Source organism: Mytilus edulis, chromosome 4, assembly GCF_963676685.1.
Source record: "Mytilus edulis chromosome 4, xbMytEdul2.2, whole genome shotgun sequence".
NCBI lineage: Eukaryota > Metazoa > Mollusca > Bivalvia > Mytilida > Mytilidae > Mytilus > Mytilus edulis.
Window position 1 is genome coordinate 39,006,762 of NC_092347.1, and position 26,853 is coordinate 39,033,614.

Genomic DNA, 26,853 nt, shown 5'->3' on the forward strand with positions numbered 1-26,853 from the left:
CAGTAAAGTGTATGTTACAATGTTTTCTATTTGGTAGTAAATTATTATAAGATGAATCTTTTTAATTGAATATCTTTTTTTCTTGGGAAATGTTAATTTAGCATATTGTTCTTTAACTGTTCAAAACTAAACTTTTAAAAAACAAAGCAGATAATGTAAGTATCAATATATGTTTATTCATGAATTATAGAATACTTTCTTGAAACACAATTATTTGCCATTTGAAATCAATAAAAACTCTATTGTTAGGCTTAACATACTAGTAGCTATTTAAGTAAATCTATTTTTTTCACAATATCCCTCAACACAAAACATAAATAGTTTCTTATCATCCAGCATTGATTGATGGTATAGTCCACTTTTTGGACATTCAGCACAGAACTTTGACATTATTGTGGTTTCAATATTTTTTTGAATTTAAAAGAACTTCAAATCATTGACTGAGTGATGAAAATAATAACTGATCCAACTTTTTTCTTTGAATTTATTCTGGTCTTGTTTCTATGTTTTCTCCATTTATTTTAGGTGGTGAATTTCAATCCTTCTGAAAAAGAACCAATAAAATCTAAAGTAATGGATTATACAAAATTGTTTTCATACATGTAGCAATAATATGATTTTCAATAAAAATAGCTATGCGGTATGGATTTTACTGATTGTTAAAGGTTGTCCAGTGTCATCAGTTGCTAACGGCCTACATCCTTTGGTCTCTGATGGAGGGTTGTCAAATTAGCAATATACCACATCTTCCTATTCTAATACCATATAACAATCAAATAATTTATTCTTCTTTATAAAATTTGGGTATTTTCCCAAGTTATAATATATATATATACTGTAAATTCAGAATTAATGCAAGTTTTTTTTTATTGCGAAAAATGCAACGGAGTTGTAAACGCAATAATTTAAACTCGTATTATGAAATATTTTATATGGATTAAACAGGATTTTTCAAAATCGTAAAATTTAAAATCGCATTTAAGTCTAAAATGACAGAATCGCAATAATAAATGCATGCAATAATTTATGAATTTTACAGTATAAAGATCAATGTTAAAAGTTAAAACTTTAGACAACTATAATAACTTTCCATTATTCACAAGAATTTGCAATATATTATACAAAATGCAGACAACAGAAACAATATTTCTTTAAGCTTTTGAAGTTCAGACAGATTTCAATTTGTGTTTTATTTCAATGAAAAAATACCTTGAACATATTGGAAATTATAACATTGATACAAACAAAATATGTATGTTTTATCCTTTTTTTTTTGTGTTGTTGGCTTGCTGTCTCATTTTAATATACATTTAAACATACATCAATAATCTTCTTCTTTATTAAAAGTAAAAATGGGATATTTTTGATTTTGATATCCCAAAACATTATAGTTCTATCACATAACTTATTACCAAGTTCAAAAACACCAATGTGTTTGATATTAATTTTAAGACATGTATAAATGTTCCAGACCATATCAGTATTCGGATCTTACTTTTATGGTCCAGAACTTACAGTCCCACCATATGTGTACAGTCAGACCATTTAAGTATACTTGTACTGTCTGGTACCAGCTCAACCAAACCTGTGTTTTTATTTTAACTGCAATTAAACTTTTTGTATTAATCTATTAAAGATTTCAGTTATGTTGATCTGTACTGTACATTTGTTTGTAATAAACTTGACCAACTTCTTAAAATTGGGCAGACTGTATGCGTACAGTCCAAATACTTGTTTGTTCTGGAACATAAACATGATTAACAAGCATTTGGCAGGATGTCATGTTAAAATCCCATTAATATTAGTACTAAATTTTGAGTATATACATGTAAATCCACAAGTTACTTACTGAAATTCATGGTGAACACTCACCAAAAACTTACAATTTAGAGGAAAGACTGGAAAGATGAATGCACTAACACTATCAAAACAGAGCATAAAACTTACCGAAAAACAAGATGTTTTACATTTATCCAGGAGCAGGATAATTGAAAAGTTGTTTTTTTCTTTCTCTGCTGTCCATCATATAACCTTTGAATTCATTCATGCAAAATATGAAAATCTGCAAAGGTAAGACCTAGAACCTCAACTTATCCACATTTTGAATTTTGAACTGCATACTTGTCCTTTTCATCTTGCTGACAACCTAAACATAAAAAAATGATAAAAACATAATTCTAGATTGAATTTGTGTTTTTATTTTTGTTGGTACATGTACAAACAATTTTCCCAACTTTAAAACGAAAACATCATCACCAAAGAGGAGGTCATACTAACCTCCGAAATATTTAAACAAACCGAAATTATTACTTGATTAAGATCTTGTTGTAAATTAATGGCATAGATACTCTTATTTTTGAAAACTTGATGTCTATTGCATACTTATATTCCTTTGTACGAGAGTATGCATATTAAGATGGATTCCATGGACTTTAATGTAAGCATGATTAATTTTACAGTCACTGACAGTTTTTCAGCTCTATGTGTACATTTTGAGAGAATCTTGCAATACTGTATATTCTGATATTCAGAACTTATTGTGAGGTTTTTATTAATACAACTGAAAGCTGTATCTCGTTTTCATTTCTGATACATATTTATGAGCTGAAGACCAGTGCCGAATTTTTCTCACTGCATTGAAGACCCATAGGTGACCTTCGGCCGTTGTCTGCTCTTTGATTGGGTTGTTGTCTCTTTGTCAAATTGCCAGTTTCCACTTCCCATTTTATATCATGTATGCTGATTTTTCTTAAATAACAATATTCAATCATGCAATTTTGTCTATTATTGAAAATACGATAAGCAAAAATAAATGCACAAAAAATTTAACATTGTTATATATATGTAAAAGACTTTTTTTTAAATTCAAAACAGTTGCCTACACTGTTAATTTCCTTGTTTTATTTCATATTTTAAAGCCTTTATAGCTAGCTAGATGGTATGCTGGGGCGGATCCAGCCATTTTAAAAAGGGGGGTTCCCAACCCAAGACAAAGGGGATGATCCTATATTCATTTGATTTGTTTTATTGTCTCATACAAGAATATATATGGTTTGACGGTGGGGATCAGGGATCCTGAAATTTTTTCACCTAACCACTGGATGACAGGGGATCTCAACCATTTAAAAGTTTCTCAAACATGTGGGGGTGGGGGTGAACCCCATGGACTCTCCCTATATTTCCTTTGATTTGTTTTATTGTTCTATACAAGAATATATAAATATGGTTTAGGGGTGGGGATCTTGACCGTTTACAAGTTTTCAAACTAGAGGGGGTGGGACTTCACTTTTATTTTATTTCATTATTAATTTTATTGTCCCCGACAAGAATATATATGGTTTAGGGGTGGGGATCTGGATCGTTCACAAGATAATAGCACATTCTCAAATTGAACAGAGTGGGGTAACCCCCAAAGACCTCCTTTTAATTTCATTTGATTTGTTTTATCGTCCCATTCAAGAATATATATGGTTTAGGGATGGGGATCTGGACCATTTACAAGATAATAGCATATTCTCAAATTGAAAGGGGTGGGGATTACCTCCCATGGACTCACCCTCCCTTCTTTCTTCCCCCCCGAAATACCTTTTAATAAGCCCCAATGCACAGATAGTTCACAGTATTTTCCCTTGATTTACACTAAAGAATATACACTATATACAGGTGTAATTTTTTTTTTAAAAGATAATACAACTGAAGACCACCATGACCACAGTGGTGGATCCAGAATTTTTCATAAGTGGGGCCCACCGACTGCCTAAGAGGGGTCTGCTCCTGCCATGACTCAGTGATTCCATATATAATCAACCAATTCTTTTCCCAAACAGGGGGCCCTGAACTCCTGATTCCCCCTTTTTTTTCCTCATTTCAATCACCCTGATATAAATTTAGTTTTATCACTTACAATAGGAATGGTTTGAATTCCCCAATAATTCTTATATACCATTAATATCAACATATTTCATTTTTGATAAATGAAAGGCAAAAGTTTTCTATGGGTAGAAATGGATAGTGGGAAGCTTTCAGATTCACACCATGCCGGTGGCTGTGTTCAAAGTGCTGGGTTTTTATGACCCTCGTTGTTTGCGGACTAACTATTTAGGCCAGTGGTGGATAATAGTGTGCGTGCATTAATCTTCTATACCTTCTTAATCAATATATTCAAATACTGACGGCAAGTGTTGTAATGATGTATCAATGTCTTTTTGAAATCACCGTGCTATTTACATATGGGATCGAGAATGCAGGGGAAGGAAACTTGTCAATTATGTTTATTTCTAAGCCAAAATAAAATGAGCCGCCGTAAAATTAACCTTGGGTAATAACAGTGCATGTAAGGCTCGTCTCGGAGGGGTGTCTTTTTTTCTGTCTTCTTTTTATGCCCCACCTACGATAGTAGAGGGGCATTATGTTTTCTGGTCTGTGTCTCCGTTCGTTCGTCCTGTTTCAGGTTGAAGTTTTTGGTCGAGGTAGTTTTTGATGAAGTTGAAGTCCAATCAACCTGAAACTTAGTATATATGTTCCTTATGGTATGATCTTTCTAATTTTAATGTCAAATTAGAGTTCTTACCCCAATTTCACGGTCCACTGAACATAGAAAATGATAGTGCGAGTGGGGCATCCGTGTACTGGGGACACATTCTTGTTTTAGTTATATTTTTAATAACTTACACTTTTTTCCATTATTCTCTTTCTTTCACTATTCTTTATTCCTTTTTTTTTTCTTTGTCCTTTGTTCTCTATTCTGTTAATTAACATCCATACCCTCTTATGTGTATGTGGACTTACTGTAGTTTATTTTTTAGTTCTGGCAGAGATATTAGATACAATATATATGTCTCTGGTTCTGGTATTATGCGATAAGTCAATTTCTTTTCCATGCAGTGTCATGAAATATAATGGTTTTATGCATATCAGCCAAGATTGTGCGCAACATTTTAATAAACAATTCAACACTATATACACGTTATGTGAATTTTATTAAAATCGATGAAGAACATGAATTTGGCAGCTAGTGCCCCTTAAACAGGTAAAGTTCAATTAACAAATTCTGATCTACTGGCATTCAACACCAAATTACTTACTTGCTGTATATTGATAAATGTGATTGGTAAATGTGATTGTATATTGTCAATACCTCAACATCGAGAATACGTCATGTGAGGTGTTGGTCGCTACGTTTGATACGGGGTCAAAGGTTGCGGCTTCGAGACAGAGAAAAACATCCAGGTAAAAAGTGTAGAATTTTGTTTTTGAAAATTTGAGTTGTAAATTTTCCTAAAAAGTACTTAATTCCGTTCATCTAATTGTAAATTTTCCAAAAAAAAGTACTTATTTCCGTTCATCTATTATGGGTATAAACTAAACTGAACAAGAAAAGTATTAGTAAACAGACAGAAAGTCCGACGTTGAATTAATTATTTTACAATTAATTGTTTAAATATATGAGAGAATGTTTTAGGCGAATTTTCTTTAATTACAGATAAATGTATTTTAGGTTCAGGAAATGATTTATTCTTCGGGTACGTCTTAACAACCGCTCAGGACCTCCTGAGTGCACTCAGGACATACAAAGTGCACTCAGGACCCATTACCGTAATCATATCTGCACACATGATGGATGTTTATATTCGTTATACGCTTCTTATTTTAGAGTTAAATTTTGGTAGAAGTTGAAATCGCAGGGGCGGATCCAGCCATTTTTAAAAGGGGGGGGGGGGGGGTCCTAACCCAGGGCAAAAAAAGGGGGGTTCAACTACATGTCCCCATTCAAACGCATTGATCGGCCAAAAAAACGGGGGGTTCCAACCCCCCCGGAACCCCCCTCCCCCCTCTGGATCCGCGCCTGAATCGAACTTAGATAGATATGTTAATTCTTATAAAATAATGAGGGCACGTGTCACTGATTACACAACTACTGAGCCATGAATTATCCAATCAACAAAATTGATTGGATTATCTTTATTGTTTTTTAGGAATTGTATTGTTTAGTTCAGTTTTACCTTTAACATGAATTTGCATATAGAAAAAATAAAACATATATCTCATTCGATGTGCTTTTTCAGTTTATTTTTCATGATGACGGGTAAATTAATTTGTTGTGTTTTGCAGTTCACGAATAAAGAAAATTATTTTATAGTTGCGTTTTTTTTCTGTAACAAGTTCGATTTTTGTTTTTCAGTGTGATTCTTTTCTCTATCTCTCTCTCTAAATCAAGTTTTTAAACAAACACAATGTTGACTGAATATCAAATTTTATTACATTTGTATATCTTTATTCTCAACAAACCATTATACAAGAGAAGACAATTATGTACAATATTCAGTTTAACCTTAACGGAAATCTGTGCACGAAGACTTAGTCGTGGTTTGAACGGATTTCGTGTCAATAAACTGTCTTCGAAATAGTCTTTCTTTGTTAATGTTTGTGTCATTTTGGTCTTTTGTGGATAGTTGTCTCATTATCAATCATACCACATCTTCTTTTTTAAAATTTCTCGCTACTACAATCTAACTTACATATTTTTTAGAAATAATTATACCCAAAATATCATAATTTTCAAAAAACGGAGACGAAAACGGAGACAAGTTCATTTTCAGAATTTATTTTCGCATTGAAATTCGTTTCAGGCTTGTGAAACTGGACAAAACGACTTTAATTAGAGAAAAAAAAACTTAATAAAAACGGATTTCTTAAAATATTCGTATAACTCAAAAATAAAATTCCTGGACAAGTTCGATAAAAATGAGAAATAACATCTAACTACATGTATATGAGTTTGATTGTTTGAAAAGTACGGCTTTTACCGTTTAGAACGGATTCCATATACAAAACTTTAATTAATATAAATTCTTTTAAAGTATGAACATTTATAATTATTTCCCTTTTCAAACTCGTGCAAAGAATTAATTACTGGTCCAGGACATGATAATAAAATTAAGAATAAAACTTAAAAATTTATGGAACGAAATTTTAATAAAAGACGAAAATCTTAAAACATCGTGATATTCATTCTAGACGTCACAATATTACTTCCCCCATGGTCACACTGTACTAACAACACAATGTATAAAACAACAATAAAGATAATCCAATTAATTTTGTTGATTGGATAATTCATGGCTCAGTAGTTGTGTAATCAGTGACACGTGCCCTTATTATTTTCTAAGAATTACAAATTCTACCAAATTTAACTCTAAAATAAGAAGCGTATAAAGAATATATGCATCCATCCTGTGTGCGATGACTATAAAGGGTCCTGAGTGCACTTCGTATGTCATGAGTGCAATCAGGAGGTCCTTCAAGCGGTGTTTAGACGTACCGTTATTCTTCTGGAAGCTTCAATTTTTTCTTATCAATAACTTTTACACAAGGAGACATTTTTTTTTTGACAGCATGAACCCCAGTTAATGAGCAAACACAAATTAAGAACGAAAATCGTTTACAATTAAATTTTATAGAAGAAAAAAAGGGCGGGGGGGTAATAAACAAATTTTATTTACGCTCACATACTTTTAAACAGATTTGCATATGTAAGCTCTCTATAGTTAATGTTAAATTATTTCAGGAGTTTTGAAAAAAAGAATATTATATACAGTTTAATTTCGACTAAAATAGTGATTCTTTTTATAGATTTGGTACCTCAGTTTCGACTCAACATTTCATATTGAATTGTTAGATGGCAAACTCTTTAGGCGAATATTGTATCTGTTCTTTATTTAATTATGGTGATATTGGCGATAATATTCATTATAACAAGGCCTTGTACAAATCCTTGATTATAGAATGTTTGGTAATATAAAAAGACGAAAGTAGACAAACCCTAATTATGCAGGGTTTCACAAGTTGATCTCCAAGCGGCCCACATTTAACATATAATAAGATCTATATTTTTCAACGTTTTCAAAATGAAATAACTTGAATTGAAAATTTCCCAACTGTGAAAATTTGTTATTTCTAAACGTCTTTAATTATTATTTCGGAAAAAAAAATTATTTAGCATATTCATATATTTTCATAATTTTTTCCGAGGAAACCTTTTTTTTTGCAAAGTTTACTTCTATATGTTTTTAACCATCACCAGCGACTTATTCTCTGCCATCACCAATTAGTCCTAATTATTAAATATCAATTGCCCAAATTCAAATGATGATTGGTATATCGTATTGAATATGACCATCGGTCATCCGTGACGTATCCCAAATAACGACGCATGCCGATAGATAGATCATAGTTTATTAATTAGCGTCTCGCAATTTAAATTTCATCAAGGGGACTTAATTAAACCAGTTACTATACAAATCTTGAAAAAACGATGTACATGTACTTTTTAATATTTTTAAAACAAATTACGAAAACGTTTAGTGTAAAAATCACCGAATATAAATGTTTCTTTCTTGCAGGTTTTGGCATTTGTAAATAACATTAACGTTTTGGAATTCTAATGCAAAAGACAGTCGATTCAAACTGAAATAATTACATTAGATGTATGTTTCATTATAATACGTTATTCTGATTGGCCAACTGCACATCTCGTGCTATTCCTGAAACAATTGTATTAGACAATAACATTTATCATTCATGATGACACGAGGTCCCACAATAAAGTGCACAGGTAAATTAAATGAAAACTTGATAAAAATTGTGTTTTCATGATTCTAGCTAAACAAATGTAATTATAAGTATTGAATGCTTCTTTTTGTAACTTTATAGGGTTGTAAAAGCGTTGACCGTGCGCACATTTTTAGTATGAAGCGCTTCCGCGCTTCATACAAAATGTACTTCGGTCAACGCTTTTACACCCCAATAAATTTACAAAAAGCAGCATTCAATTCTTAAATAACTTCTTTAAAGATGGTTTGATTTTTTCAGAGACACATGTATTATATATGTCTCAATACATGTATTATATGTCTCTGATTTTATCAAAACAAAAATTACAAAATTATAAAATATGTTAGTTATCGAATGTATACCCTGAACTCTTACTATTATATATACATGTCCTAAGTTACTTAATGTCCTGTGTGCAACCAGGAGATCCTGAACGGTTTTTAAACGTACCATTATTTTATATGCATATATTCAAAGCTGTTCTTAATTATATGCATACTAGGTATCAGTGGCGGATCCAGGGGGAGGGTTTCGGGGGTTGGAACCACCCCTTTTTTTGAACGATCAATGTATTTGAATGGGGACATATGGTTGGAACCACCCCCTCCCCCTTTTGTCCTGGGTTGAGACCCCTCTAAGGCAGTCAATGAGTCCCCACTTATGAAAATTTCTGGATCAATCATTGCTTAGTTCTAGTTATCTTAGGTCCTAGTGTGAAATAATGCCAATAGGTCTTTTAAAACACATCTTTATTCATACATGTATATATACGTTTTCTCACGGATTTGTTCATGCAATATTGGAATTATGTTTACTCAATGCGCAATTACTGAAGTTTATATTTGCTACTTTTCTTCTTAATTTCATATAATTATTTTTTGATTTTTTTTCTTCGAAAAATTAGTGGTGTTGAAATGGGGAATGGACACAGATACCTTATCACATTTAACCAAAGAAATGTTGTATAATGTCATCAATCTGTATTACACGTAGACAGGATGTACTCTAGAAAACTATACGTTATACACACCCGAGAATACACGCACTGTCGTAATGGAAAATTACTGTATGTTATAGTTACCTGTAATCAGCTTTGCAACACCATGTCATGACAGTTCAAAAAGATTTTCTTCAAATCAAATTGGAATATTCATTTTTTCTGTAAAATTTAAAACTTTAAAAAGTAGACTTTGACAAAATTATGAAATAGAAAGAATTGAACAATTTAAAATCGTATTTTAACAAAGATTTAGATATAATTTTACAACGATCCTTAAAAAATAACCAAACAAACGTTGAATCAAACGATATGAACCTACGCAGTTTTATATTAAAATACTGACACACACCAGTTTGCCATCTCAGTATGCAAGGCAAGGGTGCTTGGTGAGGTGCTGGAACTTGATGTACATGTATCATTAAGTTAATACAGTTCTGTTAGTATTGACTGCCTTTTTACAGAGACTTTCTATTCTTACTGTTATCAGTTAGTATAGACGGTTCCTGGCTTAGAATGATTCTCTGCTCAGCAAATGGTGCATTTGAATCAAATTTCTTGTAGAAGTAAAAAATCACAAATTAATGTATTTGACAACTTTATTCAGGAGCACAGTCTATATTATCCGGCGTAAATAACTTAGAGATTTATGTGGAAGTTTACTCTGCTGCTCGATCTATGCTAATCGATGTTCCAGTATATTTCATATTTATATTTATTCGTGAGGCCTCGTCATCGTTTATATTCACTAAAAGCACAGTCGCCTAAATATTTTATATGGCGAAAAAATTGCGAAAATTGGGGGAAATAATATATTTTTAGTAGCATTATTATTTTAGAATCTTAAGAGGTTGCTTGCAAATTTAACTCTAAAATGAGAAGTGTATGACGATCTATAACGAATATATACATCCATCATGTGTGCAGATACGACGGCGACTATATAGGCTCTGCCATGAGTGCACTTTGTATGCCCTGCATGTGTGCACCCAGGAGGTCCTCCTGAGCGGTGTTTAGACGTACCGGGAAAATCTTATCTGATTCAGGATCAATTCATCGGTTACACTCCCCTGTCACCAGTGATTCTTTTTTGCTGACATTCTGAAAAAGTATTGTGTAGTCCCTGTGTAAGTGTTGACTCTCAACTTGCACATGTGATTTTTTAACACTCCCTGGACTTCTGCAAAAACAGAAAGTCACAGGACAAAAAGTCAAACACATGTCAAACTCAGGCATAAAGTAACAAAGTTAATAGGACAAAAAGTCACAAACAATTTGTTGACAATTGATTGAATATAAATGAAAAAAGATTTTGAAATATCTTCTTTTTATTACATATATTCATTTTTAATTTTAGGAAATTGTTCATAATATAAAAAGAAGATGTGGTATGATTGCCAATGAGACAACTGTCCACAAGAGACCAAAATGACACAGACATTAACAACTAGAGGTCTTTACGGCCTTCAACCATAAGCCAATATAAAGAAGGTATGATATGATTGCCAATGAGACAACTGTCCACAAGAGACCAAAATGACACAGACATTAACAACCATAGGTCACCAAACAGCCTTCAACAATGAGCAAAGCCCGAGGTAAAGCCCATACCGCATAGTCAGCTGTAAAAGGCAATCATACTATATCTTTTTTTTTATATTTACATGTTAAAAAATGCGTGCAAATGTAATCAAAAGCTGCACACAAACGTAATGATTTTTGTGCGCAAATGTAATGGTAATGTGCGCAAACTTAATGCACTGATTTATTTGTTTTTAATAAATTTTAATTTAAAGTTGCTACATCATGTTCATGTATAAAACTTCAAGAAAAATACAAAAAGAGTGTTTTCTTGTTCAAAGAAAAATAATCTCAAAACTAAATTGTGACTTTTTGTCCTGTGACAGTGTGTGACTTTTTGACTGTGACTTTCTGTCCTGCATTCAGATTGAATAGGGGAGTTTGGTTGACCCCGCCTCCCTCTATCTGAGACTACTATCTCAGTGATGAGCTTTATGTTTCATGTACAAATGTATTGTGCTTGTCGTATATATATGTCGGATAAAAGCTCTACAGACCTTTAATATGTTGTATTGTTATATGTATAACCGACAATAAATAAATAGCCCCTAACAAGTAAGAATTAGGTTACTTCTTTTTGTTTTGACATCTTGCATGGGTTTTTATAGCCCCGTATTAAAATTATGCCCCCACTTTAAAAAAGGGGGGGGTATACTGTTTTACCCCTGTCTGTCCATCCATCCTTGCGTCAGTCAGTCCGTCCGATGAATATTTTTCGTCCCATTTTCCTTAGGAACTACAATAGAAGGATTTCTGAAATTTGGTTTCGGGGTTAAATAAGTCAGCTATACCGTGTGATGCATTTTCAGATTCATCACTCGACAACTTCCTGTTTTCCCAACACTTGTATGATTTTACACATGATAGCCAAGTTGAAAGTTGAAAACTAACAACCTAATTTATGTACAAAAAAATTGAAAAACAGATATGTTACACATAAACAAACGACAATCACTGAATTATCGGATCCTGACTTGGAACAGGCACAACCATAACAAATTGGCAGGGTATAAGGAACTTTGAAAATATTTAGTTTTTGTGGTTTGGTCAATTTTCCGGATACTGTAAGCAATAAGGCCCCTTTATTTAGTGAATGAAATAATTGTAAGATGCACTTAGCTGTCTGTCATATTTTATATGAACTTGACCTCATTTTCATGCATGGTTCATTGGTCAATGAAACACTGCATTGTTTTGTCAGTTTATCATATGTTTAAAGTTACAGGTAGATTATATTTGGTAGATATGAAACAATTGTAAGGTGTGCATGTCTGAATGGCAGATTCATATATAAACCATGACCGCATTTTATTGTTCTTTGGTCAATGATAAGTTTTCTTGGTTTTGTCATTTTATCAGGCCACATTTAAAAGAATGTCTGTTTCCCCTCCCGGGGTCTACCCTTTGTAAACAGACCAGGAAGGCAGGTTTTTTTTAGCTCACCTGACCTGAAAGGTCAAGTGAGCTTTTCTCATCACTTGGCGTTCGTCGTCTGTCGTCCTGCGTCCGTCGTCCTGCGTCCGTCGTCTGTAAACTTTTACAAAAATCTTCTCCTCTGAAACTACTTGGCCAAATTCTACCAAACTTGGCCACAATCAACCTTGGGGTATCTAGTTTAAAAAATGTGTGGCGTGACCTGTCAAACCAACCAAGATGGCCGCCATGGCTAAAAATAGAACATAGGGGTAAAATGCAGTTTTTGGCTTATAACTCAAAAACCAAAGCATTTAGAGCAAATCTGACATGGGGTAAAATTGTTGATCAGGTCAAGATCTATCTGCCCTGAAATTTTCAGACGAATCGGACAACCTGTTGATGGGTTGCTGCCTGTGAAATGGTTATTTTAAGGAAATTTTGCAGTTTTTGGTTATTATCTTGAATACTATTATAGATAGAGATAAACTGTAGACAGCAATAATGTTCAGCAAAGTAAGATCTACAAATAAGTCAGCATGATCAAAATTGTTAGAGGACCCCTTAAGGAGTTATTGCCCTTTATAGTCAATATTGAACAACTTTTCGTCATTTTTGTAACTTGTATAAAAATCATTTCTAAAACTACTTGGCCAAATTTAACCAAACTTGGCCACAATCATAATACTAGGGTATCTATTTAAAAAAAAAGTGTCTAATGACCCCGCCTACCAACGAAGATGGCCGACATCAGTAAACACATTAACAGGTGAGCGACACAGGCTCTTGAGAGCCTCTAGTTTTTTTTAACTGGATGTGATTGTCATAGCATGGTCACATGAATGGTTTGACTTGTCCAGTCCAGGCCACTTATCAGTTGTTTGTGCTCAATTTGAGTGTATTTATTTAGATTATCAATCCTTCTGCTTTCAAGTGCTTTCAAGCACTTTCCAAAAATGGAAACAAATTATTTTCAGGAAAAAAATAATTTCGATTTTTTTGTGGAAAATAATTTTTTGACCCGGGCGCTTATTTTTGACCCGTGTGGGGGGAGGGGAAATAAACATTATTTTAATTTTGGCCTTAGATTTTTTAAGCATAGGTCTACTTGTTGTATGGAATGACTACAAGGTATCATATAAAAAAAGATGTCTGCCTGCCAAGGTTAATTTTACTGTGACCTCATATTCATAGAATAATGATAATATTCATGATATTGAACAGCAAGAATGATGAGTAAGTTGATGTTATATACAAATAAGACAAAATTTTCAGTTGCCTACTAATTATGTAATACATGTAGTAGTTATTTTTGTCATTAAATGATGTTTACCCTTTTATGTGTAGGGCAAGAACATGAAAGATAAAGGGGAAACTATAAACAGAAGAAATTATCAACAAAATAAGATTTACAGAGGTCAACAAAGCCTAAATGGTAAGTCCACTGTTATAAAAAATTTTGTCCTTGAATAATAATTAAATATTTATTAAAATAAGATGTGGTATGATGAAAGAGAAAACTATCCATCAGAGTTCAATTTAGTGGATGTAAGCATTGTAATTACTTATTAGAGGCCATTGATGACCTGTAAGTAATGAGAAAACCCATACCCTATACATGTTATAGTAATCTATAAAAGTCAACACTAACCAAATTTGAAACAGAGCATCAATTCAAACGTCAAATATACCAGACTAATTTATAAAAACAAAAAATTATGAAAAATAAAAATGACGGGTATGAACCAACATCAACCACTGAACTATGTACAAGCTCCTGATATTAGACAGGTATAATATGGCTGGGTTGATATAAAAATAAGAAACACTTAGCAGTCTGATTTCCAATGAGACATTTCTCCAATAGAGATCAAATGACATTTAAGGAGGCTCTAGGGTATAACAATTTCAGAAAAATTTTTTAATATTTTTTTTTCATAACTCAATTTATTTATATCTTTATCATATGGTACACCAAATCATTCAAAACAATCAATTCGGTTTGGCCCCAGATGACTTTTAAAATGCATATATCATTGAAAAAGCTCCAAATTATCTCCCTTTGGTGCAAAAAAGCCATTTTTTGGCATTAAAAATGTAATATCTTATTTAACTCATCGGTGGCCTATATTTTTTTATTATAATTTTAAATAAGCTGTACTTTAACTAAACTATTATAAAATTTAAGCGATTTCTGTAATTTAGTACTTGAATATTTAAATGAAAGTTTATCATATTAATCATAAACATGATAAAATAGCCATTTTATTGATCTCTTCACTGATAATTTTTGAGTTTGTGTATTTGTAGGTCAGAAATCTGGATTTTCATGGTCATCATTCACAGATCAATACTGAACGGAAAACTTAAAGCTGATATTTTTCTCCATAGTGCGACTTTTTTATTAATTTGAAATGGAACATGTTTTTTCCTACATTTATTTGAAAGAGGAAATTTCAACATGATGACTATAAACAAAAAGGAGTCATATCATCACGATCATTGATGCACAAGAACTTGATCATATAAATACAACAATGTAATTATCAATTGAAAGATGGAACGAATGAACAAGATATTAGAATGTTGTTGTCCAAATAAACTTGCTTTGTCTTCTCATTTGAATCTCTCCATTCAATAAAGATGTACAGAGGAAGATCTTTAAAGAACAGATTGAAAAAATGTTTTGTCTAAGAATTGCAGGAATATTCTAGTGAATGAAATTATTTATTGACTTCACTCTTATATAGTGGACTGAATAATTGTACATAGCAAGCTGTGAATAAAGAAAGCAAAAACTTTAACAAAAAGTGTTTATATTATAAATTTGCAATTATAAGCATACTATTATGTACACCACAAAGTTATATATAATTCAAATTGTTTGCCTATACAAGTATTGCAATGAACCTATAACAAAGAAAATCTTACCTCATGAAAAGAGTGAACTATTCAGTCAGAATATGAAATATTTTTTCAGTTCTATTTTTCATAATAGAATAAACAAGACAAAGATTTCAAAACAATATTTTTCATTTATTTAGAAATTTCATCATTTTGTTTCAGTGAAAGGACTTTATTCTTTGACTGTAAAATACTATTATTATACATTCCAAAATAAGAATAATATTTATTGTCATATAAACAAATAAAAAACATGTTTGTGACAAAATTTAAAAAAAATTATATATATGTATATATAAAAAATATAAAAAAAACTCGTATACATTTAAAACATTTTACTACCAAACAGCATTCATTGTAACATACACATAACTTTATATTTATATATATATATTTATAATTTTAATCCCATAGGATTTTATTTTGTCCCATGGGATATTAAAAATCCCATGGGATAATTATAGTCCCATGGGATTTTTTTTGTCCCATGGGACAACAAATATCCCATGGGACTACAATAATCCCATGGGACCAAAAAAAATCCCATGGGATTTAACCAAAATCCCATGGGATAATGGTAAATCCCATGGGATTTTGCCCTGTCCCATGGGATATTGAAAATCCCATGTTTTTATAATTCAAATTGCAAAATAAATATGAAAGTAACAGTATAAAACCAATGAAATTATTGAATCCCATGTAATTCCGCACATTTTATATACGAATTCTATTTATCAATTCGTTGATGGTTTTAACAGCTACAAAAGCATTTAGTTGTTCTTTGGCCCATTCAAAGAACATAATATACTCAAGGACAAGAGCTAGCTCTTCATTGGAATAATTATAGTCATAGAAATTATTGACTGCGATAAATCAGTACGTGTTATTAGACTTTCCGAATACACAAAAAAAAAAAAAAAACCGACGAGTATAAAACTAAAAAACAGCAAATCAAAGATTCATTAACTTTTACAATATAAAACGTAAATACTAATGAAAATAAGTAAAAATGTTTTTTTTCTTTCCAAAAGCTATGTTCTTGTCGGAAAAAGGAGTAGGTCCGGTAAGGACCGATTTTGGCTTCAAATTTCAGGTTCATCTAATTAAAGTTTTTGGACACTTTTTAAACACTTAAGTGTCTACTTTAATTGATTCGATTAGTTTATGTAAACGGTTTTAACTGATTTAGTCATAAAAAACGCTCTGATTCAAGCTTAAATACGAAAAATCTATAAAATATGCCAAAAAACGTCACTTTTCAGATGGTTTTTGTCAAAAATGAAAGTGGCCGCATCCGTGTTCATCCTCAACCTTTATATATGTTTTGTGTATTATCATCAAATACAACTTCCATTTCAATATTATGAATGAACACGAATGCGGCAACTTTCATTTTAGACGGAAACCGTCTATAAATTAACCAAAATGTTAAAATTTTGAAGATTTCAGTAATTTAGCATGACTTAATGATGCTAGTACGCGATATGTGTGCATTGCATTGTCAGAAACAGCCCATATTTATGTAGCAGAAGCATTATACTTTCCAAAATATAGCTTAAAGATTGCATTTTCACAATTTTGTAAAACCGTTATATTTTGGGGCCAAAAAGGGGTCTTACTGAACCTACTCCTTTATAGTCACAGCGGTTATTTTAATTTAAGGTCAAGGTAAGATAAATACATCCAAGACAATCAAACGGATATTTCTTTACATTTTTTTTTCAATCACTGTATTGTATAAAGGGAATATTCGTGTATTGTGCATAATTATATGCATTTTATTTTACTCGACAAGCCTCGCACTTTTACCATCTTAATCCTTACGAAATTATATGCTATAAATATCCCCCTTTTCCAAAAAAAAAAAATAAATAAATAAAAAAATACTGTTTTCCCCTGTATGCATTCCGTTTTAGTGTGAAAAGTTTGATTTTAATTTGAGATTTGGAATCTTTAACGCAGAATTCTTGCAAAGCCAATCAAGCTAAAAACAATAGAATTACCGTTGCATTTACTCCTTGCTTCAATATTGGTCGATATGAGATTTACGCAAGTATAATACTGGCTGTCAAATATGACATCTGACTATTTTCATAATTGCATCATACCCATCTCTTTAATCTGCTGAGTTCTTGTCATATAGAGCTCAATATTGTAATGGAGCGATTTTAATATAACAAAACAACAAACAGTATTTTTTCCCTTCAATATTGGTAAATTTCTATTTCCATATTAGCACTCATTCCTTAAGTAGGACACTGGGTGTCAAATATTAATACCTGACAATTCTTTTATAACTCAATATTTCATATTAAACATTGTGTTTAATATTCTAAACGCCAGAGAGAGAATAATATGACATATTGTTAATTTTTTTAACATTGGTAAATTTCTATTTCCATATAAGTACTCATTTAATAAGAAAAACACTGGCTGTCAAATATTTATAACTGACATTTTTTTTTATAAATTCAACATTTTCACATTTAAACGTGCTCATCTTTCAAAATATCTTTTCAAAAGGAGAAATAGACGTCGTAATGACGTAAAAATGTTTATTTCAAAACAAGATCAGGTGGTAAACCGGTATTCATGATGTTCTATTTACATCTCGTCCTCACGATGAGACTGAACGAGTTTCTTTTGCTGATTAACACATATCTGGTGAAAATCGTACTAAACATAGCATCTGCTCTAATACAATTTCAGATAATAGAAACTTTACAGAATGGGCGACAAAGTAAGGGACAATATACGATGATCTGTATAATGAGCCAATTTATATACGTAAGTAAGACTCTCGCTTAAAGGACACCCGTTTTCGACGGTGTTCCGGTGTAATACGGGTGATCGATCGAAGTCTTTGTTCGTAAAAAAAAAATCGAGCAACGACATTTCAAAAGGTCACACGAGATTCTGTTATTAGTCTTACGCAAAAATAATCTAGTTTATTCATTATCACTGAACTAGTATATATTTGTTTAGGGGCCAGCTGAAGGACGCCTCCGGGTGCGGGAATTTCTCGCTACATTGAAGACCTGTTGGTGACCTTCTGCTGTTGTTATTTTTTCTATGGTCGGGTTGTTGTCTCTTTGGCACATTCCTCATTTCCATTCTCAATTTTATTCAATGACAGTCCCAATTATCTGCACCTTCTCTTTGTTTTGTTTAGTTTAGTGTTCTGTCTTTTTGTCTGTTTTCTTTTGGTCATGGTATTTTTTATACCGTTCTCAGATATCATTTTGAGTGTCCCTTTCGTAATTCCGGGGTTTTAGTTTGAAAAAGAGCAAAACTTGTTTACATGTGCAATGTACTTACACTTTAAAAGTGCGATACAGGAGTAGGCAAAATAAATGATCTTTTGGTAGGACAAAATTCAGATAAGTTTATTTACACAATCTTACTCATTCAAAAGAGCAGGTTTATGTAACCGATTAAGCCCAATTCCATCATTGGTTTGCTCTGTAATGGCAATTGCCCTTGTCTGAAATCTCTACTGCATCGGCGTACCTGTAATGGGATAGCTTTCACATTTGATAGCTTAAGTATTGTAGATCTTTAATTTGCCATATACTATTGTTATATATGATTGATTCTTCAAGTATAGACATCATAATCCGTTAGTCACTGTTAGACTTAACTATTTGTCCATTACATGGCTTTATAATGTGTTACATGGATTAATTATAGCTGAATATTTTATGCTGACAAGATCACATGTTTCTTCTAAGCTTTATCGACACGAATAAATGGAGAGTATAGACGAAATACTGCAATTCCTGGCAATTGAAAATTTTAAACTATTAAGGAGACACTATATATATAGTGATGTAACAATAAAGCACATAAGTTCAAGTATGATGCACTAACTAAGTACAACTAAAAACTTCGGAAAAAACCCTGAGACCATTAAAGTTTGGCTGTTTGCCAATTGTTGAAGAATTGACATTATCGCGTACAGGAATGTTTTATGAATATGGCCATAAGATAAAAAACCCAACACGCAAGAAAAAAAACAACACATGAGACATATTCATATATACATATATATATTTTTGGTTAATGCACTTTCATACGAAACTCCTTACTCTTATTTTGAATCCTTCAGAAAAGAAGAAAGCTTTGTAGTTATGTAGTAATTTAACCATTGTAGACACACAATGGTTCTCTTACTGTTTAGTCTGTTTTACGAGATGCGAAAGATAGCAAAGGGACATTTATACAAGTCTTCGAGTTAAATTTTCAAAATATTATTGATTAATTTCGTGGCGATTATTTCAAGTCTATTTAATCACCATTACGACCGTTGTTGTTGAATCATACATGCATGTTCAACAGAAACTATTTGATAGATATGCAGTAAATTTTAACCAGATATGAATAAAACAACTTACATTTATTTACCACGTCTGACTGTATACATATAGATTATGATACTGTGTCAAATTATGACAGTCAAGCCCTTGTACAAGTCCTTGGGTTGTGATGAGGTTTTTGTCAGAGTCATATTGCGTCTGCAATATGTCGGTTATAAAACTAGGTTATTTTAATTCAATGTTTATTTTATGTTTTGAAATACTGCACTACAATTACAGAATTAAGTACGTAAAGGTTATTTCTGGCACAAAATCCAAAATAGATTTACGGATGATAGAAATATCATATGTTCCACATGGTCGATTATTTCCCCAAGGTCGTTTAAGACGTACAATACGTGGAAATTTTCTTTCAACCAGAAATGATATTAATCCGATTGTAGATTATTAATGCTGGCTATACTATATATACAGTTGAATTTTGCAGTTTTAGGCACAGAAAAGTATTTTGTGGCTTTTCGAACCTTTTGCATGGTGTTTGTTTTACATAATCATGACTTGACACCAAATGTCTCACACACGGAAACTGGGGTTATACATTTTTTTTAATGTGAACTTAATATGAGCCTATATGATAACTAGAGAAACAGCCACATGCCTGAAATATCCGACGAGGAAAATAGTCGTTCTTTTATTAGACTTTTAGCTTTCTCGTCTCAAAATCAGAAAATCTAGATTTTCATATTAAAGGATAATAACCCGTCATCGGTGTTTAAGCAGCTCGTGAGGAAGCTTAAATTCTGTCGTGACAGATTCAGGCTTTACCAAGAAAGACAAAGATTTCTCATTGGAGGTCAACTGAAAGTTCGTGACAGATTTAATGAAATAAAAAATTAGAATATCAAATCCAGTTGAGAAGAAAAAAACATGACAGTTTTGTAATATCAGAATAGTTAGACGCTATTCAGAAAGGTCACTCGGGGTTCAGTTTTCAAAGTATGAATATAAGAATTAGAAAGATATACAATTTTCTAGGATGTGTTCATTGTACAGTCTTTTGTCCCACCCTTTCCTTAACACGAAGTTTTAAGGGAATTAGTTACGAATTCGAACAAAAAATCGATCTTTTGTGTTTCAAACATTTAGGGAAGAGGAATAAAAGCTAGCATTTATGTCAGATCCATGCAGGTAATGTTCTACACGACGCCAAACACATCAGAATTAGTTGTAAAAATTAAATAGTCTCAATTAAATATGCAATTTCTACTGAAACTGTAGCCGAGGTTAAAAAACAAGTTGATTCAAAGAAAATGAAATTGATTTTATTGATATATATGCCGTGTACAAATTGTAATTTTGTGCAATTATTGTTATTAATTGACCAACCTTGCAACTGGTGATATTACTTCATCTGTAATGATTATCTAGCTTGATAATTATAGCACAATATTTTCATGAATCTAACACTAAGCACTGCCTCTATCAAAGACAATGTTTTGTTTCTACCAATTATGTATAGGTTTGCAACATACTGATCACTTGTACAGAAACGTAATACAAAAGTAAAACTAGTCCACTGCATATATACACTTATTATAGATGACTTGCATTTAGAAGGATCATACGTTACATCTTTGTTTTTATTATTTGTATTTTTTTTATGATCCTGAATTATGCATGAATAATTGCTTGTTCACGTGATAACGCGTAGGTTTGCCTGTTTACGCTACAGACTTGTGAAGTGTTAATACCTAAATCGTGAACAGATATAATTTCACATTTGCTACAAACGTTCTCTTGATAATAAGTATAATAAAATGACGTAGAAATATAAAATGGAATGGTCAAGCTTGGAGACATACAATTGGATTAAGAATTATTTACACGTCTTCTGACCATATATATGAGCAACCGTATGACCTTTGCATGGTATTCAAATTATTTCGCTACCATTCCACGTTGAATTATGTACTTAATATAGTTACGATAATATAGAAATCCAGAAGAAATCTTGCCTTGTGGGAAGGCTATTGCAAGTTCGTGTCAATTAAATGAACATGCAAATATAAAGAGATTCTACCAATGTGTCATGTGGGGTTCCATCTTTATTTGTCTCCTCTGGAAAAATTAAATCATCATATTTCAACGCGAGGCTTGCCGAATTTAAAGTTCGCATGAGGAGCACAATATATGAGGGTATTGTCTGTTGCGCTTATGATTTTTTTTGTGATATATGTGATAGGCAAAGTTTATCCTTCTTTTTACAGAATGTGTTCTTTATGTATGCTGTCATTAGTCATTGCCGATTTTTATCGTGTCGTGTCGTCAAAATAGAAAATATGAAGGAAGCTAGAAAATTTGATGCCATTATAAAATATAGACAAATGGATAACTGAGATCAAACGAACCACCAGTTGATTATAAAAAAACCAACTGCTGGCGAAACTAAAATAGTTAAGAATTATACAAGTTCAAAGTAAAATGAAAAAAAAATATATAGACTTACATTTCACAGGGCATGCCGCATACAAATGATATATTTAGAATTATGTTCCAAGGTACTCGACAGAGTTATCAAAGACTCGCAAAGTTTCTTAGTCACAACATTCTGTAGTCTTTATGTCTAGATTTAAAGCTATTTTCGTATATATCACATGTTTTGAAATGTTTCACTTGGATCCTATATAAATATGGTTTAACGTCTTTTATAAGGGAAATCAAACACAAGTCATTGCCTTAATGCGTCACTGTTATACAATTTATCATAAGTTTAATTTATTTATAAAATGGGAAAATAAAAAAAAAGATACCATACGAATTATGCCCTTATCTCCATTTAATCAGAAAATTATTTTGGAATGATTTTGTTTCTCGACCCACTCGTTTAGTAGTTGAATGAATCATTTGGGTATTCAGATATGTCTTTAATTCCATTCTCATCTTAAACATCAATAGAAGGACTGTTCGTCAGCAAAAGTGTTAGTTTCAGTTCAATTGTCTGTTGATAACTTTTACTCATATCGAAAACTATAGAATGTCAACAGAAGGGATAGGAAAAATAGCTACTTTAATCACAATTTGAATTTTAAAAAAGTTAAAAAATATATTAATTTCTCTCAAACTTTTATTTTACGTAGGGGTCAATTGATGTCTGATAAACAAATGATCTCATTTTTGGGGATAGTAATCTCGTATAGCCGATTCTAATTTCATTCTACTGTAATTTTATTTGTAAAACAATCTGTGAAAAAAAAGAATAGAAATTAGTGCGTCGTCATCTTGATACATGTAAATTAAGGCATGTATGTTGATTTTAAATCGCGCGATGAACCTTCCTTTATTTATTTTCAACGCAATGTCTTTAATAAGAGCCATGTTTCTAATATAATAATCGCGACAGATCGAAAACATAATTTTAGCGCAACAAGTAATAAAGTTTCACAAAAGTACATGCATGATGAATGGGTCGACTAATTAAAAATTTTCGTTGAATTAAAAACAGTGAAATAATTTGATGACGGAAAGCGCTGTAAATGTTTATGATTGATACTGATATAGTTATCTTTTAAATTAATTTAAGTTTTTACGTTTTTTTCCCCTTCATTTTAGGCATATTTTAATGTTGCAAGATACGTTACTAAAATTTCTCAATCCTAGAGGTAAATTTTTTTCGGGAAATACCTGTATAAATTGTACTATTGATTGAAAGAGTTTAATTTGTTTTTATGGACTTCCCATTTATGAATTTGTCTCGGGAGTCAAGTATTTAGTTTTACTTTTTTGTAATAGTGCTAGTTAAACAGAGGGTTTTAAGTTTTATTAGGGAAACACTTACGTCAGTATAATACAATTTTCTTTGATAATGGTTGAATGCTTATATTGAGTAAATGCTGACATTTAAATAAGGAAAACAAATTGTTTTTGAACGTATTCTTGCTGCTAATTGTATATAAATCAGTAGCAATTTTCTTAAAAACTTCAATGAAAAAGTGACGGACATGTTGAACTTTATTGACTCGAAGCAATGTAGGTTTTAACAGTTGCTTTTCTTTAGTAATGGATTCTAAATATCCCTAGAGATCTACTAGAAACATAAAAATGTCCTTGTCACTTCGAAGTGATTAGAAATCAACATATCGTACAAAACAATCTTTAAAGACATATTACTCCTCACGGAAAAATGCTATAAATGATGCACATACAATTCGAGTAGAATTTCATATCCCGACTGTTCCAGGGCTGTATAGCCAGTCAAGGTCGTTAAAAACTCCAATTATCATCAATTTTAGTAAACATGAAAAGTCATTTCAATCCCACAATGTTCTTACGGCATAGGTTGCAAGATAAATAATTTCATCGAAAAGCGTACTTTTGAAAGTAAGACAATATTTCCTAAAAACAAAAAAATAATGCAGGATTAATTAATTTGTTCAAGTGAAATTGGAATTTAAAAAAAATATATATGCTCTTTATGTTCGCAGTATTTTCACTATTTTTTTTTAATTGAAGCAGCAATTTACAGGTATATTGAATAAAATAAAAAGATTTAATTTCATAATATAATAATAACAAAAAAAAAAAAAAGGCTCATAAATCTTAGCTAGCAGGCTTACATATTCAGTGCATGGTTGTCGTTTGTTTATGTGTTACATATTTGTTTTTCGTTCATTTTTTTTTTACATAAATAAGGCCGTTAGTTTTCTCGTTTGAATTGTTTTACATTGTCTTATCGGGGCCTTTTATAGCTGACTATGCGGTATGGGCTTTGCTCATTGTTGAAGGCCGTATGGTGACCTATAGTTGTTAATGTCTGTGTCATTTTGGTCGTTTGTGGATAGTTGTCTCATTGGCAATCATACCACATCTTCTTTTTTATATTACATAGCTTGCTGTTCGGTGTGAGCCAAGGCTCTGTGTTGAAGGTCGTACTTTGACCTATATTTTTTTTAACATTTAGACACATTGTGACTTAGATGGAGAGTTATCTCATTGGCACTCATACCACATCTTATATTTCTCTTTTTAGTTTTTATGCTAGACGCGCGTTTCTTCCACAAGAGACTTATCACTGACGCTCAAAAGAAGAAAATAAAATGCCAAATAAAGTACAAAGTACTTATATAGTTCAGTTTTTTAACACTAAACAGAAGACGGGAGTTGAACATTATCGGCTTTGAAAAACATATTTCTGGCAAAGTAAAGAACCGTTATGTCTATATCACATCGTGTTTCATTCGTAATGGATTGTTAATACCTCAAGAGATCACCCGAATGTTCATGTCATTTGCGGAAGAGATTATAAATCAACAAATCATTAAAAAACATCTTATAAGACATATTGCTCCATTCAGCTGTGTATGTAGAAGGTTAAGATGCCGAGAAAAGCATTAACAAGTTACAAATTAGAAAACTGTAATTCTTTATAATTTTAGTACTTTAGATTGCTTCTTAAAACGAGTGGACTTAAAAGCATAAGAATAGAAGTCAAGATCAATAATATACCATTTATGAATAATTATCCCAATTTTCCAGTGATTTTCCAAATGTTATAATTTCTGATCAAAGGCAAGAGCTGATATCGTTCGATACGCGAGAGGATATCAATCAGACAGAACGATCTCAATATGATACGGTAACATAATTACACTTTTAAGCAACTATAAATAAAACGATTTTTAATATATATTTATATTACTAAAACATGGTTATAATCATATAAAATTTTATAGAAGTGTTCTCTCCTCGAGTGTGACAGGTCGTGCTTCTATCACTTGCCGGTCAAATCAAATTATTTGCCCTTAAAAATTGATATGTGACAAGTTCATCTCTCTTGCGGCTGTATAGGTATAACGCAAATACTGGTCGGCAGAATTTGTCTGGGGAGAGTGACACGTCTCAAGTCTTGCACCACGGTATAATTCAGATTAGCTCATACATCTCATGAAAGCAGAGTTCAAATTTATGCAGTAAATCCGTTCCAATAAACTGTCTACAAAATATGTTTGACTTTTTTCAACAGAAAATGAAATCTGCAGGAGTCAACTCTTTTATGGTCTGTATTACAAACATGAAAACAATCATCTAGTTGACCTATTTTCTCCTTATCGATATATATTAACCTCGTTGTCATTATTCAATTCCTTTAGAATTTCTGTTTTGTTTAAGTTATATAATGTTAGTCTATTGGGTTAGAAGTAGCTAATACCACCTACCGATTCTTGTCTAAAAAAATCGGTAGGTAGGAATAGCAAAAAGACAAATGATTGTGACAAATATAAATAGGTTACTGAGGTTTGAAAGATATAAGATTCAGCTACGACATACATCGCTTTGATTTTCCTAATGGAAATAGGGAATGTGTCAGAGACAACCTGATCAAAGACCAGAAAATATCCGAATGTCGGTTATGTGGCATTTGACACCATTGCAGCATTATACTTTTTAATTGTCAGTTATCACGAATAAGATCCGGCAACAGCTATCTTTGAATTTAATATTTAATATGTAATGAATTCATCAATCACTAAATTTATTAAATGGTTAATTAATAAGAAACGGATCGGATCCAAGGTTTACTATTTTCAACTCATATTCAATTATCAATTTACTCAATCAAAGACTCATCGTCAATAGTATTATTTTATTAAACAAAAATAATTTGGTCGTGTGTATCATCTCATTTAGCTCAATTTGTGAGACAGTTTTTCAGGTTTGATCTCCGGTAAAGCTAGGTTCACACTGCAAAACAGATCAACTCGATCAGGCCCGATCAAGACAAATTACGTGATCGGGAGACTGGTCTGACTCAATCGTCAAGAACGTTCGGGATAGTCTACCTTGCTCGTTATCAATCTGACTTTCTACCCGAGAGTTTTTGACATGTCAAAAACATTCGAGTAAGGATCGAGAAGCAAGTCACTCGAGAAGAGATCGATAATTCGTCGAGTAGCGGTCGAATTGATAGGGAAAGGATCGTGTAAAGATCGAGTTTGGTCGGAATACAAAAAATTTACCAATCAGTACTCGATC

The 26,853-nt window shown here is 31.9% G+C and overlaps 2 protein-coding genes and 1 long non-coding RNA gene across 8 annotated transcripts in view; 2 read left to right on the plus strand and 1 right to left on the minus strand.

The window, feature by feature from the left end:
• Positions 1 to 26,853, plus strand: part of LOC139521857 (focadhesin-like) — a 283,557-nt gene that overhangs the window by 42,272 nt on the left and 214,432 nt on the right. The window lies entirely within an intron of this gene.
• The window catches only part of LOC139519668 (FMRFamide receptor-like), a 58,317-nt gene that overhangs the window by 7,329 nt on the left and 24,135 nt on the right, over positions 1 to 26,853 (minus strand). The window contains exon 1 of one of the 6 annotated variants that reach the window (XM_071311879.1): positions 21,211 to 21,451. The exons of 4 other annotated variants lie outside the window; for them this stretch is intronic. The gene's annotated coding sequence lies outside the window, so the exon portion shown is untranslated. Of the gene's footprint in view, positions 1 to 18,912; positions 19,068 to 21,210; positions 21,452 to 26,853 lie in introns of those variants that run through there. One more of the 6 variants, XM_071311878.1, reaches the window with a different exon arrangement.
• LOC139519667 (uncharacterized) lies at positions 10,566 to 15,630 on the plus strand. Its single transcript, XR_011663644.1, has 2 exons — positions 10,566 to 14,039; positions 14,915 to 15,630. It is a non-coding gene; the product is annotated as an uncharacterized lncRNA (long non-coding RNA).